The 20,868-nt window shown below is 40.3% G+C and overlaps 1 protein-coding gene across 3 annotated transcripts in view; it reads left to right on the top strand.

Annotated features, from left to right (window-relative positions):
• SOX5 (SRY-box transcription factor 5) overlaps window positions 1-20,868 on the top strand; it is a 608,434-nt gene that overhangs the window by 262,196 nt on the left and 325,370 nt on the right. For all 3 annotated transcript variants that reach the window (XM_056508516.1, XM_056508534.1, XM_056508524.1), the window contains exon 3: window positions 16,853-17,013. The gene's annotated coding sequence lies outside the window, so the exon portion shown is untranslated. The remainder of the gene's footprint in view (window positions 1-16,852; window positions 17,014-20,868) is intronic.

The raw sequence follows: 20,868 nt of genomic DNA, 5'->3' as shown, positions 1-20,868 counted from the left end.
CAAATGGAGAAGTTGCACATAGGCATGCCCTCTGCCAGATTCAATGTGATAGCTGTATCAAAAATAACAGGATCAGCAGGTCCAGGGAAGTGATTATCCCCTTATATGCAGCACTGGTGAGGCCAAACCATGAGTACTGTGTCCATTTCTGGGCCCCTCAGGACAAGAAAGATGTTGAGGGGCTGGAGCAAGTCCAGAGAAAGAAACAGCTTAGGAAGGGTCTGGAGCACAAGTCTGATGAGGAACAGCTGAGGGAGCTGGGGGTGTTTCACCTGGAGAAGAGGAGGCTCAGGGGGAACCTTCTCACTCTCCACAACTCCCTAACAGGAGGGTGCAGCCGGGGGGGTTGGGTTCTGCTCCCAGGAAACTAGGGATAAGACAGGAGAAAATACCCTCAAGCTATGCCAAGGGAGGTTCAGGTTGGACATCAGGATAAACTTTTTCACAAAAGGGTTGTTAAGCTTTGAAACAGGTTACCCAGGGAGGTGGTGGAGTCTCTATTACTGGAGGTGCTCAAGAAGTGACTGGATGTGGCATTCAGTGCTCTGGTCTAATTGACATGATGATGATCAGTCAAAAGTTGGAGTAGATCATCTCAGAGGTCTTTTCCAGCCTGTGATTCTAATTCCATTTTGTAGGTAGGATGCTCTTTTCAGCTTTAACAGGACTTTGTCTGCTCATTTCCCACTGCTGTGTGTTATAAGCCAGGAGAGGAAAAGGAAGGGAGCTAACACTTCAATAGGGAATGATATGCAAATTCCAGGCGAGGTCTCTATACTCCTGTAAGTACTCTGCTGCATATGATGTATAACATAAAAATTCTTCAGTAGTCATAACTGAAGGCTGGAAAAAAGGGATATAAAAATCACCATATAACATATAACATAACCATATAACAAAATAAATAAGGAACCTTTTGACAGAGTTTTTATTGCTTATAAAGCTATAAATACTCCAAATTTCCAGACAAAGCTATAGCAGGTCAGATAAACTTCCACCTAGAAGAAGATCTTTGATTCTTAGAGCTTGAGGGCATTTAGATCTGCATGTGGGCTCATTTTTAGCAAAAACCTGAATTTAGCTCACTTGTTTGGGATTAAGTTAGCTTGTAGTGACTAGCATGTGTGCTACAGTAAGGTTTGAGGATAGAATTATAGCACCATGGAGCCTCATCTAAATTAGGTACCTAAATTAGGAGCTGAAGCCATCTGTGTAATTCATAGAGACAGGTAGGCTCGTCCAAGGGGGCTTCAGAGCAACCATACTAGGAGCTTCCCTTGACTCCATGAGAGATTAGATCCCTAAAGTTAGGTGATGTGAATACCCACCTGCCAGGGCTACCTGGTGAAGGAGTCCTGTGTTTTTGGGTTAAATTTTCAGAGGACCAAAACAGCGTGAGCAACTCTAGGCTTGCCCTGAAATCAGGAACTGAAGAATCTGAAACACAGGATTGCCCATGATTTGACAAATAACATCTTGGATTATGTTACTGAATTTTAGAGTTCTCTCTAGTAGAGTTCAATGTGAATTCCTGATCAATCTCAGAACTAAATTCTCACTTTGAATGTGCACATCTGTTAATATTTTAACTCATCATATATCAGAATTATTCAGATTTCCTGGCAAGTCATGCTCAGGATGAAGCCTTTCCAACTGTTTGTATTCAAGGATGTGTTTACATATATATACATATATACAAACACACATGCTCTAGACAGTGTGTAGGTGAGAATGTTGTTACAAGGGAAGATTATTTGAAATTATTTATTGCAAGAGATAGTAGAATTCTGATGCCTTTAGATTGCTTCAGTTAATTTTAAATGGTCTTGTTGGACAAAAAAATCTTTAATGTTTGCTCTGCCTTGGGCTTGCTTTAAAATTTGTCATTGAAAAAAATTCCAAGTTTTAGCACTAGAACTTACAGATGCCGGAAAATCCAGGTTTCAGCAGTACCATTTTGTCATGCTGTGAGGCTCTGTCCAAACCTGGTGATGACATAAGCCTATGAAAGTCTCTGTTTCACTTTCATGGTCATTTTCTAGGCAGTGACTCACAGTGTCAGAGCAGAAGCCAAACAGAGGAGTCAGAGGAGCTGAACTCAGCTGGGACCTGACCACCTCCACTTCTGCAGCACATGCTGAACTAGACATCCGTGGGCGTGCCAGAGCAGCTGGAGAAGGATGGTGAGCACCTCCTCTCCCAATCTCCTCCCTGTGCATCCAGTTTCTCTTTCCTACCTCCCCACGCTAGCATCAACTGGAATTTCCCCAGCAATGTAGCTGGGAAATGGGAACAATTTGTGAGGTCTCCTGGCTGGAGACCAGACTCTACCTTATTTTCTCCAGACTCCAGCTCATACCCTGAAGCTCAAGGAATAGATATTGTGCAGAGGCTAAACCTTGCCAGGGAGGTGTGTTTTGAGAAGCTTCAGCAGTTGCATGTAATATATTTAGCTTTCTTTTTTTTTTTTTTTTTTTTTTTTACTTCCTTTAGGAAAGGCGGAAAGTTCATGCAAATTGCAAAGCCAAACATTGATAATTAAGACCGAATTCAGGTTGTCCCTCCAATCACACTCCTGCCCTCTTGTGTGAATGCCCTGTGATACACTTCTGAACAGCAAAAACCTGGGCTGGTTTTCCTTCTTCAGTACAGACGATGGACACACAACAGGACAGAACTAATGGGCAAGTTGAAAACTGGTATTTTCTAACCTTAAAATGCTTGTTTTTAAAACTTTCTCCCAATGTTTTTTAAATGTTTTTCCCCCAGTGTTTCTGTTGTCACTGATTTCAGAATAAACAGTTAACTAGATCTGAAAAGAAGTATTTGTCTCGTGCAGCTTCTCTAAAGTGACTGTTTTCATCAGGGATGAATTTGGCCCATTGCATCTAATGAATTGCATATTCCAAAATCAATATTAATAATGCTGGGTGCTCTTTCTAAATAGACTGTAGAAATTCATACAGTCTGTGTAAAGTTCATATGAAATGATACTTGCCTATTCTTAATTCATTCTTTTGTTTAATAAATAATCCTTCAACCTTTCAGCGGTTCGTTTCTGGGATTCTGTTGCACATCTGTATTTATCATTTAGGAAGTCATCATCAGTGAATCTTTCCCTCCTCAAATTTTTTTCATAAGGCCCCGGCTTTTCAGGATTGTTGACTACTTCTCATTGAGTCTGGGGTCTGCTTTTGTGGTTTTTTAATATATTTGTCACTTATTCTATTGGCGAGTTTGCAGTTTATCAGTTGAGGAAAATGTGCAAAGTTAAGGCACAAAGAAGGAAAATCAACCATGCACTTGCTGAAACTCTGCATTTGCTGCAAGGCGCCATTTCATCTGGGGGATATGAGTGACTCACAGAGGAGGAGGGACTCAAAATTTCCATAGTACAGCACTGTTTGCTAGGATTTTCTGATTTTTGTATTTATCATTAGAGGCATCATTACACAATGTGGAAAAAAAAAATCTAGCCTTCATAGTGCGCTTTCCTGATTGTAAATGGGTCTGGATATCCTGTGCTAAAATGTCAGGTTAGATCCTTTGTAAACTCTGAAGCCTGCTTTCAGAATAGAACACTTCTGGAGTGTATTAAATTGGTGTTAATTGAGAAACACATATGCCAATGACATTTTAAGCTGTGCTAAATAAAACCAAACCTTTAGCAGGTCCCTATCACAGAGAGATCCTGAGATTTCACTGAACCTGCTGCTGCCGTCATCTTTTTTTCCATCTATGCATATGTTGCTTGCAATGATATATGGTAACTCCTGATGCAAATACCACTCATGCTGTTACAGCTTAAAAGGCCCAGAAATAGAATGCAAACACAATGTCTGTTTTTTTCTTCTATGACCAACAGCCTAAAGTTTAATTCCTTTTCCCTGCAATTTTCACACCAGCTGACTTCAAAACACATGTTTTGTGCTGCAAGTCATAAGTTTATTCTTTTTTAAAGGGGACTGATTCTGCAAGTGCCTCAGAGTTGTCTGGCTCCTGTCACAGGTCAACACTTCAGGAGGGGTCCCGTCCTCAGGTGACCCAGGGTCCAGTACATGCACTGACTCTGTTCCCCAATGTGGCTGGCCCCTGTATCAGGCCAGAACGTGTGCTTTATCTTAAGATAAACAAAGCCATTTGAAAAACACAAAGCAAAATGGGGGTTGAAGTCCCAGTTGTGTCAATATACACATGGGATGTGGCAATATTTTGTTGCACATTTGGTTTATTACAGAGAAGAAAGGGCAGCCTGGGAGCTTCCTAGGGCTGGGTGTCAGCAGCACTGGACATCCAACAGTGAAATCCTGCTCCAATGCAACAACACAAACCCTGCCTGGCTTTGAAAGACTGCTCTTGTTAGAATAGCTGTCTTCTGCTGCAGGTTAGGGCAAGAGTTCAAGAGCCATTTTTGAAGTGTTGTACCATTGAGCTGGCATGATACAGCTGCAAGTGAAATTCTCACTGCTCTTTCCAGTCCTGTGACTTATTGGGGTGCAGCCAATGGAGAAAGATACCTCCCTGTTCCTCTCTACTCAGAAGTCAATCAGCTAAAAGTAGCAGTGCCTCAGTTCATTATGCAGGATGTCACTCTTCTTTCCAGCTTATGCTTACTCCTGGTGTTTCAGAAAAGACCTTGAGTTGTGGATCCAAGCTTACTGATACCCAGAGAAAAGCTACCAGGTCCCATGTCCCCCATGATGACACATCCCCACTGATGCAATTCTATTAGAGATCTAGTGCATCAGTGAGGATGTGTCATCATGGGGGACATGGGACCTGGTAGCTTTTCTCTGGGTCTCAGTAAGCTGGGTGTTGGCCTGTGTGTCTGTCAGCAGCAAGGACTGGAGTTAATCTTCTACCATTATCTAATAAAAGGAAATTATTGAAGCTACTTAGTTTTTGAAGTGGTATTTCACTTCCAAGCCTTCTCTTGTGTGAGAAGTACTAGACTGTGTTTAGTAGTTCCTAATTCAGGACATATATTTTTCAAGTCAGCCCTGTTTTCTTGTTCTTTTTTGTTGTGTCCAGTACAGTGCATGTTTTTAAAATGGTTATGTGCTACAGCACCCTACAAAGGTGGAAGCATCTGTGTTTGCATTGTGTAGATGAGAAAATGCAAAGCATTTAATTAACCCTGGCCTGAGGACTCCTCAGTGGCAACTCTGTACGTGCATTACTCGAGCTGTGCAGATTTTAACATATAATATTTTGTCCTGTCTGTCTGCTTGTTCTTCTAACTCATGGACCTACATGCATGCTAGAATAGCTTGGGGAAGGTCAGAGGGAGTTCAGGATCTCAGAAAAAAGGGTCAGTTTTTGTGTGAGTGCATGTGTTGCTCCAGCTCACTGATGAGGCGTCTTGGCAGGATATCCCAACTTACAGACAACCATATCCATTCAGAGGACATGAGCGTCCTTCTTGTGAAACATGGTAAAGAGTTACTTGCCAGAGGTGACTTTTTTATGGCTTTCTTGATGATAATGTTGCCTCGCAAATAACTCTGCTGGAAATCTGCAGATATCTTCAGCGATTATGCTGTATTTGCCGCAGATAAGCGTGGTATGCACCATGGGGCCAGAGATTTGGAACATCTGTACATTGGCACAGGCTGTAAAAGAGTGTTTGCAATGGAGCTGAGGGGGCTGGAGTGTCTTGGGATGGGAGTACATGTGAGGTGGGGCTGCCCAAACAGCTTGGAGCTGTTTCACTCTGTGACTTTTTTGTGCTGAATACACTTCTCCAATTTCAAGAAAGCTTTTGTAGGTGAGTTGGAGTTTAATCCGTTCCACAGTAAGGATTCTGTGGCTGGTGCGTTGCTAGCATCTTGTTGCTTTGGACCCATCAGTGGGAAGTGAGCAGCCAGGTTTCCAGCAGCAGCCATGGCTCACAGAGTGACTTTTAGGAAGGAGGAAGCCCCTGGCAGGGTTTTGGACCAGACAGTCTCTCTCAAGGCAGGTCAAAATGTGAGCTTACTGTTTACAAAATTGGTAAATAGGCAATTATTCAGCCTGGTAACAGGCAAAACACCAAACAGGGTGTAAATCCTTGTCAATTCTGCATTATCTGGCAGGGAATAGATTGGAGATCCAAGGATCCCTAGCAGTAGCAAAAGGGAGCACTCTGCAACTTAAAACCTTATAGGGTCATTGTATGATGCCATGGAATCATTAAGGAGTTCTAACATGCCAGAAGCAGTTTAACAGGCCCAGTGTTGGGCACTTAATTGTGTCAATAATTATTCACGCATTAGCACCAGCTCCTCCTTAAAGTGTGTACTGCAGTGACTCATGAAGTTATTACTGGTATTCATTACCAATAAAATTTGCCTTTTTTCAAAGTGTAAAATTTATGTTTTATGGAAAAATATTGCTAGAAGTGCCACTGCTTTGCTCTACTCCCTGTGTGGTGCAAAGAAAAACAAGAATATATGGAGATGAAGCAATATTTTTTGTCCTAAAAGAAGCCCTCAAATTATAAAGAGTCTTGTGCTTTTTTAATTTTTCCTTTTCCCACAGTGGGTTTTATGTACTTTAAATTGGGGTACGGGAGAAGCATGGCTTTGGCTGTCAGTCATGTGTGCATAAGTGCTGTTTCCTGGTATTGCCAGGGAGAAAGATAACCAGTGTCTTTTGATTAATCAAATGTTAATGTATATGCAGCTGTCTTTATGTTAAATGCACCATGGTGCACTTTTTTCTTTTAATGCTGATCATTTACAGTGAGCATGTACAATATATGTGCCTGGAAGGAGAACAATTGTTATACAACTCCTTAATCCGAACCATGATTAAAACCCCTTTTATTCCCCCCTCCCTGCATTGCTCCAGCCTACCATCTTCTCTGAGAAATTATTTTACACTTAGAAATATGTGTTTTAAGAGAATAATTCCTTTTAAAGCATCATTTTTGCTTTTGTTCTGTTTTTAGAACTTAGTTTTTTTACATTTCAGTATACAGTGCCGTTCAAAAGGCGTAGGAGGGTCATAGCCATTTTTTGAGTGAATAAGGTATAATTGAAATATGATGTATGCAGATATCATCACATCCACAACAATTATCCAGATTGCTTGTTTAGTGAGAACATACTCTCAAGTAGGGATTGGTCAGTGGCAATTGTGTTGCATGACGCAGCTGAGAAAAATGACAAAGAATATGAAAAGTCTCACACTGTGAAATTTCACGTTGCACTGTCTACTCAGGGGAATCATTAGAAATTTTGAAGGTGAGGGCCATGGCAGTTTTAGAGAGAAGTGTAAAGAAGAACAGGGAAGCTGGTGCTCAGATCTTGGGGAGAGGCCGTGGTTTGACGTTCTGTTTCATGTAGAGACCAGCATTTAATGTGGTCTTGTCGAAACTTGAAACAGCTCTATTAGTAGCTTGATTGGGGAAAGGAGATGAGACCAAGAGTAAACAAAAATCTGCGGTCTGGAGAGGGGCTTAATTGTGCACAATACATCTTGCCTCTGTGCGGCTTATTCTAATCACTCCAAATGGCAACACACACACACGCACACAAATTTGATTTGCTCAAGCAGATAAAACTGCTATGTGTATAATACTGCCAGGCTAGGAGGAAAAAAAATGGACATCTGTTTAACAATTCTCTATTGTAGACAGGATCATAGAAACACTGTTGCCTGCCTGTCATGTTCAATCAAAATGAATAAAATGCTGATTTAAAAAGAGAAAAGAAATCAGGCAGAAGACCACCTCAAAGTATTTGCTTACACTATTACTTTTGGTTCTCATTTCAGCAGTAAATGAGGAAGGGGAATCCCAGGGGCAAGAGGAGGTTTCAGGAACAGTGAAGGGAAGATATTTGTTTTGTTTTGGTATTTATCCTCAGTACAGCCGAGAGAGGCATACAGCAGTCGGAACTAATTGTAGCTCACTCAGAAAAGTCTTCATTAACACTTGCCACACATGGTTACCAGATGTGCTGAAGAAGGGGTGGGAGGAGGGAGGAAAGGGTATGTGGAGAATGGGCTACATACTTAAACCTAATAATCTGCCTTTTGTTTTCAGGTCTATTGTGTTGAGGAGGGGAAGAATGAGGAGAGGGAGAAATCTTGGCTGCTTTTTGATTCAGTCAGTTCCTACTAACTGAATGGCATTCCTGTGTTTCAGCCTCCTCCAAGGGAGGAAGAAGCCCTCAATCATGGCCAAGTAAAGAGGGATTTATGCATTTATTTATTTATTTATGTAAAGGGTGTTAGCGAACTATTATTCCACTGAACTCAGCTGAAAGTATTTGGATACCCAAACTGGTGAAGCACTGTCTTTCTGACCAGCTTTTGAATTTGAGCTGGGGTGGGGATTTTTGTGAGTTTATGGGCTCCCAGAGTGTCAGTGGGTCTGTTAAAGTTCACAGTTCAGCAGCAGCATCTCTATTCACATGTACTTTGCCAGTGAGTGTGAGATGCAATCAGGAAAGCCAAGTCTAGCAGGAAGGTAAAAGCAGCTCGGTCCTCTTAGACCCCCTAAGGTTGTCACCTTGGGCAGATGTTTAACCTTATGCCTGTTGCTATTAAAACAAATTAAACAGATCTTCCATGCATAGTGGCTGCAGACCAAATCCTGGCTTTGCTGCCCACAGAGATGGTTTTCACAGGAACCACTGTTAATTTCACTGCAGATGTTAACAGAAATGTTTCTGGTTGCTTCTTAGGATAAAAAAGCACCCTCCTTCTTATTTTGAGCTGGTCATTTGCAGGAGGACCATGTGTTATCCCTGCCATCTCCCCCTGTTTCAGCAGCACTGCACCTTTTTCCCCTCTCAGTCCCTTCAATGTTCCTGCAAGGTGAACATTTTTCATGCTGGGTAGTCTGTGCTTGGATGTCTCCTTTCCTCCTGTACTCCCCTCTTCATTCCAGTGGTAGGACAACATCACTGTGTCTGGATGACAGGGCTTAGATGACTCTCCAAGGTCTGAATAATCAGGACTGAAGGTTTAATTATGGCACTACACATGATAGCCACAAGATTTGTCACTCTGGTCATGTAAAAGAGCAGCACTAGATGAACTTCTACTAATTAAGTACTCTGTTTCTCTTCCTTCTCAAAACTGGAAGGAGTTATAAATATGGGAAATCACTTATGTTAATAGAAAAATAGAGACATTTTTGGAATCTTAAATAATCTAAGTTGAACGTAAATCTTTGTGGCTCTGGCATTGTTCTATCCAGCTCAGTTTGCCAGTCTGTAATCTCATCCTGCTTTGGAGCCTAGAAATGTTCTTGCTCACAATCTCAAAGCAGAGCAGATGTTGCATAAATAGAAAATAAGTTGTGTGCACAACCTAATCTAAGCATAGGGCACAGGAGGAGGTTTGGATGAATGTAAGCTAATCAGGGCGCAGATCTGCTACACTTTGGGACTCAGGACCAAATTTTTTTCCAGTTATATTCTACTTAGCAGATCTCAAATATGCTAAGTCATGCTTTCCCACTGCACGGCTTGTGGGTTTTTTTGGTTTGTTGAGAATAAAGTAATGTCTGTCAGCTCAAGCTCACCAAACAAATGGTTGGTAAAAGTTGATCTATTCCATCCTTTCTTCCATGTTTGGCAGATTTCTGCATCCAGTGATGTTATTCCAGGTCCGCAATAATCAAAATTCAGAAATTCATCTTTTAGATTCCCACAGAGGAATTAATAAAGCCAAATAACTTAGCTGGCTTGAGTTGTACCTACCTTTCCTACTGTAGGATGTAAATTCTCCTCCAGCCTGACTGTACGGCTTCAATAAAATATCTTTATTAACTGTCAGAAAGGCCCAAGGAGAAATTTGGTAAAACCCCAGATAATTACCATCTTATTTTTGCCATAGTTGCTATTTGTTGTTTTCTTAATAAATGTAAGTGCCATATTTGCAATTTTTCTAGGGCTATCCCAAATTATTTACACAAGAACAAACTGTGATTGTGCCAAAGTGTATTACGGAGGGACAATGTGTCTGCTTACAATATTTAGTGTTTAGAAAACACAACACTGCAAACTTGATATTTCTGTAAAGTTTTCTTTCTTCTAGAGATGCATATACATATATTTATTTTTTCAAGTGCTACTCATAGAATGAGTTTCATGTGTGAATGTTACTGCCTTCATGATGAAACCACTGCCACGCAGAAAAGGTATCATCATAAGTGATTTTCATAGTCAGGTATTCCACAGATATAGTAATTAAGATTTGGAAGGGGTATCATTGGCTCAGATGCCTGTTCTCACTACTCAACAGGTTTGCAGTTTCTTGGGGCTTCAGCAGAACTCAGAAGTGCTTTCTGAAATCTGACACACTGAATGTAATTTTAGGATGTTATTTTTATTACTAGCTTCATCTTTAATTATTAGAAATTAATAGTTTTAAAATTTATCAACTTGGATTTAGAAAGCAGAAAGATCAGATTTATTTCCTGCTTTTTGTGCATTTCCACAGCCAAGGTTTCAGGGAACAAGGCAAATATTTTTATTCAGATGCAAAACTAATCAACCAAACATGAAAATATTCCCATGGAGTTTCCTGGAGGCCTTGCTGGGGATACTGCAATGCAAGTAATATATAATGCAAAGAATAAATGATACAGTATGAGTATTGTAAGACAGTAGGATTCAGCTAGGGATGGAATGTACTGGGTGGTCTGTGTGAGCTGCTACTACCATCCTTTTTATGATGCTTGAAATCTCATGGTTTTGCCACCTGGATCTACTATCAGGCTTTTTTTACTCTCACAAAGTTCTTCTATGCAGTGCTCCATCAAAATGCATGTTTCCTCACAGATGATGTCATTTAAGTGGAAAAGAATTGTAAATCCTTCTTTGACCTCCTGTAGCTTTTTCCTCTGTAGCTGGCTGAGCTCAAACTACTTTTCTTTCCAATAGGATATATATAAGCAATCAATATGATATTTTTATCAGCACATCAATAGTATTCTGTGTAATTAGAGAGTATCCAGCACTATGCTAATGCTACACAGTGATTGCCTATTGCACCATTTTTCTTCTTGTGGTTTGCCACCTTTCCAGTACAAAGCAAGTGACCAACACAACCAGGGAACTTCCATTGTAATGTTAGGAAAATCAAGGAGAGCAAGTTTACTGGGGAGAGTACAAATAGTTTTTCTTTTCTCCCAGGTAATGACTTGAAGATAGATATGCAGTGCAGCACCATGAGGTCCATCTTTTTGTCACCTCCAAATGAGGTTCCCATGGCATGCTGGTGAAGGGGAACCAATGGGCTGCTTGTGGGCAGGCACTGGCACAGAGGATTGCAGCCTGCTTTGTTTGCATGATGGAAGCAGAGGAGCCTGTTGCTCCCAGCCTGCTCTGCATTCCAGTAAGTTCCCAGTACTTAGAGTGGGAAGTTTCCAGAAAGGTTTGAGACACTATTACCTTCTCTTGTTGGGTCTCAGCTGAGACCACAGCAAGGCAGGGTGGAAATTGAGGTTCGAAGAGAGGTGCTATGAAAGTATAAAGCACCTTGGCATATATACCACACCCCCCTTTTCTTTTTCCTCCTCCATCCCTAAATCTGCTAAGAAAGATAAGGGATCAGATGGATAAATTTGAGTGATCTGTATCTTTTTAATTTTTAATGATTGGGCATTTACACTTTTATCATACACAGAAGAAGATACGCAACTGTGAAGCAAGAAGCATTCCCAACTGAATAAATTTATTTTTATTTTGTTTTACTTCATTGTGTTTCGGGGACAAAACAGATTAGCTTCCCAACACAATGTCTGCAGTTTTATGATAAAGCTTACAATATGTAACAAGTCTTGCAAAGATCTATTATGAGACAATATGAATGTGTAAGAGTCTCTACCCTCACTTACAAAAAAAATTACATTTTTTGCTACAAGGAATTGTAGCAATTGTAGTGGAAAACTTGAAAATATGACACGGGACAGCCTAGAGAAGTAAGACAAAGATAAAACAAAAGGATCCCAAATGCATTGGAAGGCATTGGTTTAGGGGTTTTGTTCGTTTGTATGTTTCTAAGCACTATTGTTTATGGTAAATCTTAGGACTTTGTCTGGTCTGATGACTTTTGGGTAGTTGGGAGGTGTAGTACCTTAAACGTCTTTCAGACCTTCTCCTCAAGTTGTTTAGTTTCTCCTCTGCGAGAGCAGTGTGCTTGGACTTTCCCTTTTCATAGGCTCTTCATAGGCAGTGCTCCCTTACTGTGACTATGGAGGTCTTGGCTTCTTTGTGATCCCCATAAAACCAGTAAAAAAGAGGTGTCTGGAAGAGCAAAGCACTTCTATTCCTGCTTTTCCCACTCCCCCAGCTCAGCCTCCATCATTTCCCTGGTTGCTGATTATCTGCATTTTGATTTGGCTCTGGGAACACTGAGCTGTCTGAAGAGTCAGCTGTCTTCAGCATTGTACTTTTAGGTGAACAGAAAGTAAATGACACAGAGTATAAAATAAGTATTTAAGCAAACATTTTAATCTCACTTGGGGCAGTTTGACAAAATATGAAAACATACCACATGCAAATGCATCTGCACACCATCACCACCATTCTCATTTGCTTGAGCATCCCTGGAGATATTTAAAAGAAGGGTAGATGTGGAACTTTGGGATGTGATTCAGTGGTGGACCTGGCAATGCTAGGATAATGGTTGGACTCAATGACCTATGAGATCTTTTCCAATCTATAGGATTCTGGGATTCTCTGATTTTAGGGAAGGTTGTGCTTGTGATTTGCACCAAGCCTCAGCTCACAGCAGCTGCGTGAGTGACCAAGACTCGTTGTTCTGCAGATCCCACTGGTTTTTAGAACAGCCTCTGCAGCTGAGCACATACCTGCTGTTATGCAACATGAGCACTAAGGTCTCAAACGCTAATTCTTCAGTTTCACCTGAAGGCATGGCTTGCCAAATTTCTTATCCATCATGGAGCAATGAAAATAGCAGCGCTTTCTAGAGGTGAGGCCGTGCTGTAATCCAAGCCAGGAAAATAAATTGTGTCCTTGCCTAGCTTGCTATTAATTTCAAATTCTATGCAAAAGTTTGAGTAGATTTTTATTTACGCCAGACAATGTAACTATGACCTTTTCTTATCAAAAGGAAAGAAGCCACAGCAACAATAATTTACATCATGCATCATCAATTCTTTGTACCATTGGTGAATTTGAAACAACTTTAAAAATGAAAAAGAACAAACAAACCCAACTGAAAACTATTTGATTATAGGAGCAGTAATTTCTAGATAATTTCATAACTTCTGTGAGAAAATTTCCTCCAGTTTAGGAAATTCACTACTGTTTCCATTTTGATAAGAATGGAACATCCATTCAACAGACAATAGAAGCTGTTAAAACCTGTTAAATACTATGAAATAGATGTGTACAGCTAATTAGGGTATGTGTTGAATAGTAATTATGTCATCCTGAGGGATTTACAAATAGACTCTAGTCAAAATTTGATTCAATCTTTTATCATTCACAGAATGATAAGGTGCAAATTATTATTCATTTTACGTGCTCTGATTTGGGTTCTAAAGGAAATCCAGAAAAAAGGGAGAGGGATTTCTGTTTTATCAGTATTGTTTAAGAACTAAGATCCTTAATTATCACACTGTACCAATAGTCTGCTACCCAACTCACTGAAGCAGTCATTCAGCTTTGAAACTAACAATTTACCCTCCAAGCGAAGAGAGATACAAGGAAAAGCATTTAGTCAGCAGGCAGATACACCAAATTGTATGTTTTGGCTTTTGTTGGTGTCTGTGTTTCAGAGCTGTGCAAATTTGAGTCATTTACGCAATGCCTTTCAATCAAAGGCATCAAAGCAAAGGAGATAGATTTCACAAAAAAATAAAATAAAAAAAAGGCAAAGGTGAAATTATTTATGGGATCCAGTTTCTTCAAGCTTCTGGAACCTCTTTCCATGTTTATACACAACATGAACAGTCTTACTCTTTTGTGTAATATCTCATCCTAGTAATGAAGAATTAGATAAGCTTCCTGATAATATTGGTAAAGTATATTATAAATTCTTTTACAAGGAAGTTACTGCTGTATTCTAGATTTATACCAATAGTTGGCAATTCCTATAATTACTATTAAAGCTGGCCAAAAATTAAAAGAAAAAATTGTTTCATAAAATATTTTTATGTCTTGGAATGAAAGCTGTATCTTTCAAGGAAATTATGTCTTGCCTGCTTAATGCCAAGCAGTACTGAGGAACAGCCACCTCTAAGAGGGTGAGCAGCAACTGCCCCGGAACTCTTAGAAATGGTGTGCAGTCCTTTAAGTTGAGCCTAAACAAAGGTGCTGGGCTTCTTTGGGAAAATTATCCAGGTGTAAAACCTAATTTGTTGCATTGTGATTTTATCTTTCTAGTAGAAGTGGCATTTTGGTAAGGTGAATAGAAGAATCCACGTTATCTTTGCTTGGTTGGCTTGGTTTTCTTTGGAAGACACAAATGGGCTTGACATGACTGGTTTTCTCTGCATATCCCATCATATTTCATTTTTTGATACAGCTGCTTTCTTGCAGTACAGTTTGGAATACTATCCACTGAAAAACTGGTTGCTTGGAGTCTATCAGAAAACTACCATATTTATGTATATTTTTTTCCATGCAGACTCTTAGAGTATTTAATAGGGGTGGCAAACATTGTAATAGAAGTGGAAGGTGTTCCCAGTTCTTAGCAAGATAAGAAAATGTTGTTTCTTATCTGTGATTCGAAAAAAGATGAAGGGTCAGTGAGATAAAGATATGTGAAAGCTCTTCCACACTTGGTAAGAGCTACAGAGGAGGAATGTTTCTCACTGGCAGCTTGTTTGAATGGAAAGGAAGAGAAAGAGGCAGCTCCTAAGTAAAGGGAAAGGGTAAAAAAAAACTCAAGTAAAATCAGGGAAATTTGTTGGTTTATTTGCTAAAAGATACAGGTACACAGGTCTGAGATGATTTCCACAAAGAAAAGAGCAAGTCAAGCTGAGGGCAGTTTTCAATGCCTGCCTATTGTTGATGCTTTGGGATTTATAAAAATTCATAAGGCTTTAGAGATAGCTGAGAAAAGCAAGGAAAGTGAGATAGGCTCTAAACTACCTGTAGTTTTGAGGGATTGCATGGGAATATAGGGCAGTCTCCTGGTCCCCCGGTGTAGCTCACCCAGGACTTGCCTTGTTGTCCCACCTGACTCTGTGGAGCTATGTCAGAGAGGGAGGAAGTTGAGCTTAAAGTAGAGTGGGGAATAGTTTAAGCTATGCCTGTCTCATCTGATGTAGCTTCTTTAAAGTTGTTTTTCAACAACTTTTTCAGGAGCTACAAAAATGGGCAACATTTGATTTCAAGTCTCAGAATGCATGTGCCAGACTTAGTAGTGGGGGCTGGTTGAGTCTGCAGCCACTTAATATGTACTTTTCCTCCTCATCCCCAGCAGATTTGTAGGTTATCATCTGATGTAGTCTGTAGGAACCATTGCATACCTGGCATGTGCTGGCATTTGGGCTGGGAGAGAACAGATGCCCCTGACTCTGTCTTCTTCTGTAGAAAGCAGAAGAGATCTGTCCTAAGTGTTTTGTTTGTTTTTTTGTTTGTTGGTTTGGTATTTTTTTGTGGCATTACAATAGCAGTGGATGTATTTCATCACTGTGGTGAGCTTTTTTTTAACACATCAGCTTTTGTCTTGTGTTTATTTGCACACAATTCGCCGATAAGTGGGAGATTCATGTCCTGTGTTAAGAGGAGTAATGTCATCTCATGGACATGGGGACTAATGCTGTGAAGTAAGAGCCTAAAAAATTCCTGAATGTGTGCTGTCTAGAAAGTAAGTACTATGAGGAGCAGCTGAGGGAGCTGGGGTTGTTTATTCTGGAGAAAAGAAGGCTCAGAGGGACTTTATCACTCTTTAAAGTCCCTGACAGGAAGGTATAGCCAGGTGGGTCAGCTTCTTCTCCTAGGCAACAGTGACAGGACAAGAGAACATGGCTTTAAGCTACACCAAGGGAGGTTCAGGTTGGACATAAGGAAGAATTTCTTGACAAAAAGGGTTATTAGGCATTGGAATGGACTGTCCAAGTGGCCAAGGAGGTGGTAGAGTCACTGTCACTGGAGGCATTCAAGAAATGACCGCATGTGGTACTTAATGCCATGGTTGAATTGACAGTGATCAAAGGTTTGACTTCATGATCTCAGAGGTCTTTTCCAACCTAAATGATTCTTTCACTCCTGTAGAAAAAACTTATTTGCCCTTTAGTAATTAGAATACATGAGAAATGTGTGACCAGTCTTTCTCCTGTTAGACTGAAGGCTACAAGCTTAACTAGCTTTCAACATGAATGGGAAGGGAAATCTTGTCCTACTATTCTTACTGGGATATGTGCATAGGTTTCCTTCTTTGACAGATGAATACATAGGCTAAACTTCTGGAGCTACACACCTAAAACTTTCATTTTACTTTTGTGCTGAAGTGTAGAAGTAGCTAAAATAACCGCTAGTACATGTAAGTTAATTTGTTGCTGAGCTTCTAATAGTAACAGATTTCAAAAATTATTTTTTTAATACATTTTGGAGCTGGTAGAATGTTTGAAAGATTCATTTCTAACAGGATTTGCATTTCATGTAATTTGGATTTAATGACATGGTATAACACAGGCAAAAGGGTTTCTGAGTATATGACTCCTTTTCCATGGCACAGTAGGTATTTCATCTTAATTTGTTTTGGTTGCATGCTAAGAAATCAATATGTAAAGCAAGAGAGTACAGATACTTAAAAGGAAAGCATCAGAGAAGTTGAATAGTCATGTATTGGGTTAATATTTAAAACTGGAATATTTCTGAGTAGGAAAGGGCTTCACAATTGGGCAATTCACAAAGCACTTCTTCCCCTCCAACAGCTAATTCAGAGGCAGCAATTGTGTGAACAGCCCCTTTGCAAGAGGACCAAGTGTTGTTTGTGACAGAATTGAATGGAGATGATCGCAAGCTGAAAGTCAAAACAGGATCTTCTTTTGAGTTCACTGAGTGACCTGCAATTTTATTCCAACACTTAACACAGGTAAGAGATTTCTACAGAATCTGCATCTGCATTTCCCAAGGTATTTTAATATCCCCATCATAATTCCTGTTCTTCAGTGCCTTCAGCTTTGGAAACTAGTGATGCAGTGCCAGGTACTAGTACCAGGTTTCATGTCATTTTATTGGGCTTTGAGGTATCTCTTAGTCCTTGTGAGAGGACTCTCTGCTTAGAGAGTCCTTGTGCATTTGTCAGCAATCCTATACCATGGAATTCATACACAGAGTATTATTTGAACCAGAATTTAAGATTAAAAGAGAACTGTTACTTGAGTCTTTACATCTCATTTCCATGTAAATCAGGAGAGATTTTTTTGAGTTAAGCAAGAGGTCTACATCAAGATGGGAAATGTTCTTGCCTCTTGACCTCTTGCTGGAGCCAGTTCCTGGGGACAGTAAATTTGGTCCCAAACTGTGTTGCTGTGTTACAGAATATAGAACAAAACCCCCAATGAATCAAACCATGAGACATTCCAGCCTTTGGAAATGTATACAAACAATAGGGATCTAGCTGAGAAAGGGTCATCCAGGCTGGGCCAGCTTCTAGGAGTATGGCAAACTGATGCCACTAAGTTGATGGGTGGAACCCTTTCAGAAGGCAGTGAGGGTGGGAATGAACCCCATATTGCAGGTCCCCACCCTGAAGCTTCTTTCTTGCTCTTTTTTCATTTATATAGGGTTGCTCTTGGCATGAGGTGCCAGATTCCTAAGTAGACCTGAACTTTCTTTTTTTTCTTTATATAGAATAACTGTGCAGTCCATATAAAATGCTCTGCCATGTGGGTTAATTGAGAAGTCATGTTCCATGGGAGCAGGGGGACATGCTCTGTTATTGCTCACTGGAAGGACAATATATCCAAGATTGTGAAAACTGAAGGCTGTTCTGAAGAAAGAAAGCAAGAAAATACAGGATTTTATTCTTTGTGACTTAGTTTTCATCAGAGATAGGGATTCAGACTAGTAATATCCTTCTTCCTCAGCTAACATCCCCAAAAGACCTCTGCATTAAGATGTAGGCAGCGCACTGAATGTGTCCCAAACATCCTGTTTTACGCCCCCACCCTCAAGTACTGTTTGTTGCAAGTGCCTGTGGGGTGTGGAATGAAGCACTGTGGTTTGTGGCTTCTGCTGCTGCCACAGAAGACCCCCTGAAATGAGAAGCTACCTCTGCAGGTGCATGGAGAGTGAGAGTCAGGATGCCACCATGGGGCAGCAGCCACAAAAGCCGCTTTTCCACAGATACTATCCTGTCCTGGCTTCAGATTATTCCTTAATCGTTAGCTATAATGAAGGGCTTTTGTCATAATGGGGGAAAAATGGAAAAGGGAGAAAGAAAAAGAAAAGAAACATACAAGAAGGAGAAAAGATGGGAATAGCTGGGATTATCTCTATGCCATCTCTCAGGTCCAGTGACAACACGACTACAATGGGTAGCTTTCAGGACTGCATATGTTCTTCCTTCCGAGGGAGTTGATTAAGCGACTCCGGATGAAATTGAAATCCTGTGATTTGACCTTTGTCTGGCCTGGGAGGACTGCAATTCGCATAACAATTTCCTTTTGTTCTTTGTTTGGAGTTATTAATCCAACATGAGCCTCGAATTAATCAGGGGTAGTGCGTTGTTACCTTTCTAATTCACAGCTCCACTGCTTGTGTCTTTTTTAATTAAGGCCTGATAGCAGGCCTTAGCCCCTGATTGCAACACTTACTAACCACACATTGAGGGATGAAGAGGCTAAATAGGCAGAATGAGATTACTTCAAGGTTTCACTTAATTGTCTTTCCTTTAAGTCCAGAGCACTGAACGAACATGGTTAATGCCAGGCTGAGAGCATTTCTTTTCTATACATGTTACATGTGTGTGTGTGTGTGTGCAGGGGTGGGGGAGGTTGGGGCTGATGTACCAAGGACTCAGAGCTCTAATGGCTCAAGCGTTTGTAAAACTGAAGCCTTTGGTTATTGAATTAAACCATTCCTCCCACATCCCCTGGGGGCCAGGGGCAAAAGAAGGAGAAATAGTGTTGGAGATCACTAAACTTAAGTTAGGTGCACAAATTTTCGAGTGAAGTGATTGTTTTAGTAGTTTCTCTTGCTGTTTGCACATGGTTCAAAGGTATAAAAGGCAGGAACATTGAAGGCTGTCAGAGATGCTAAAGAAATGTGCTGACACACACAAAACTCTGGAAGTGGTGATAATCGTCAGAAAACAAAGGCAAGGCAGTTGTGTCACACACCAGATTTTGCTCATACTGGAGGATGTTTGAGTAATTTTGAAAAGCTATTTGTAAATTTGTATTGTAAGAGCCATTCAAGACCACTGGGGCACAGGTGCTACTCCAGAGGAATGATGTAGATGATCTCAGATAGATCCTGGGTAACACAGTCTGTGCCAGACACTCGAGATGCTAGGAAAGAAAATATACTGAGTGCTCAGCCTTGCCACATTTATTTACAAAAATAGTTCTGTTAACTTTAAAAAAAAAAAAAAAAAAAAAAAAAAAAGAAGAAGAAAAAGAGTAACTGAATTCATATTGCAGGTTTATGCCCAATGTTTTGACCTCCTATGGTGCAATGCTTTGGATAGGATTGTTGTGGAGAAAAGGTTAATATTTATGCTCCCAAACCTTCAGATGCTGAATATACAGAAATCCAATTGAATTCTCTTTGTGCCATTCACCTGCAATATCAGATAGAGCTCTGTAATTCTGGGAAGCTAACTCTTACTGAGTTATTTCATCCATCCAAGGAGCTGGAAATACTAATGTTTTCTGTTTAAAATGGCAAGCTGGTGTTAATCATACCAGGCTGCAGATACAGAGCTGCTGTTCTGACTCTGGCATGGGATATACAGGGCAGCAACGCTGTTCCCACTAGTCTGAATTCTTGGTGTGTTGAAGCTGTTCCACACAGGATTATCTAAACATGCAATGAGAAAACCTCTAGATAGATTAAGCAAAACTACGGTGGAAGCTCCAAAGGAGAAGAATATGCCAGGTAAAAAGCTTATTTCTGTGTTTAGAAATCTAAATTTTAAAATAGGTCTGCTTTTTCAGATGAGCCTGAAAGGAACAGACTATATTTAACCTTCCATAGAGATGTATATGGTATATGGAAACAAAAACAAACAAGCTAACAGACAAATCTTTAGATCTAGCTTTCAGTTGGTGCAAAGAAGTACTAATGACTTCTACGATCAGTAATGTCAACACGGGATTTGCACTGAACTGGGTTCACGTTCAAAGCCATTTTCTGCACTTTCCTGCTCTTTTCTTAGGTGCTGCCTGATCCTGAGTGTCAGCATACTTCTGGTAGATTGCCAGCTCCCGTGCTGGGAGAAGTCAATGGGATAAGAAGATTCTCAGCATTAGTTGGAGTAGGGCTGCCTGACAAGCAGTTCAAGTACCTTACAGATGATTTTGTTTTTCAGAAGCAGTTTTGATGCTGTAACATTAAATGACACCTTATTCTGCAGCTGAATCACACTTTGCATGGAGAGAATAGGATTAAGCACACAAGAATCTGGCCATCTATTATTTACTGTTTATTTCTATTTAAAGACTGAATGCTTCACATTTCTCCTCCTTGTTCTCTTTTTCCTAGAAATCTTTATAGACCAGGGTGTGTTTGCTTATAGCAGACCCACTTCCAAAATTGAAATCTATTTTCAGTGCTGTTCTGTCTTAAATCTGTGTGGTTCTTTATTTATATATTATTATTTGCATATTCACTATTGTTGATTTAAAGGTGTCACATTGCACTTCTAAAGGCTCTCAGGATCAATGTGTTTCTTATGTGAGTATTTTGAATATCTTAAACCCCAAAGCCCGGACTGTCCTGT

This window comes from Oenanthe melanoleuca, chromosome 1A (assembly GCF_029582105.1).
Source record: "Oenanthe melanoleuca isolate GR-GAL-2019-014 chromosome 1A, OMel1.0, whole genome shotgun sequence".
Taxonomy (NCBI): Eukaryota; Metazoa; Chordata; class Aves; order Passeriformes; family Muscicapidae; genus Oenanthe; species Oenanthe melanoleuca.
This window is presented reverse-complemented; position numbering and strand designations above follow the sequence as displayed.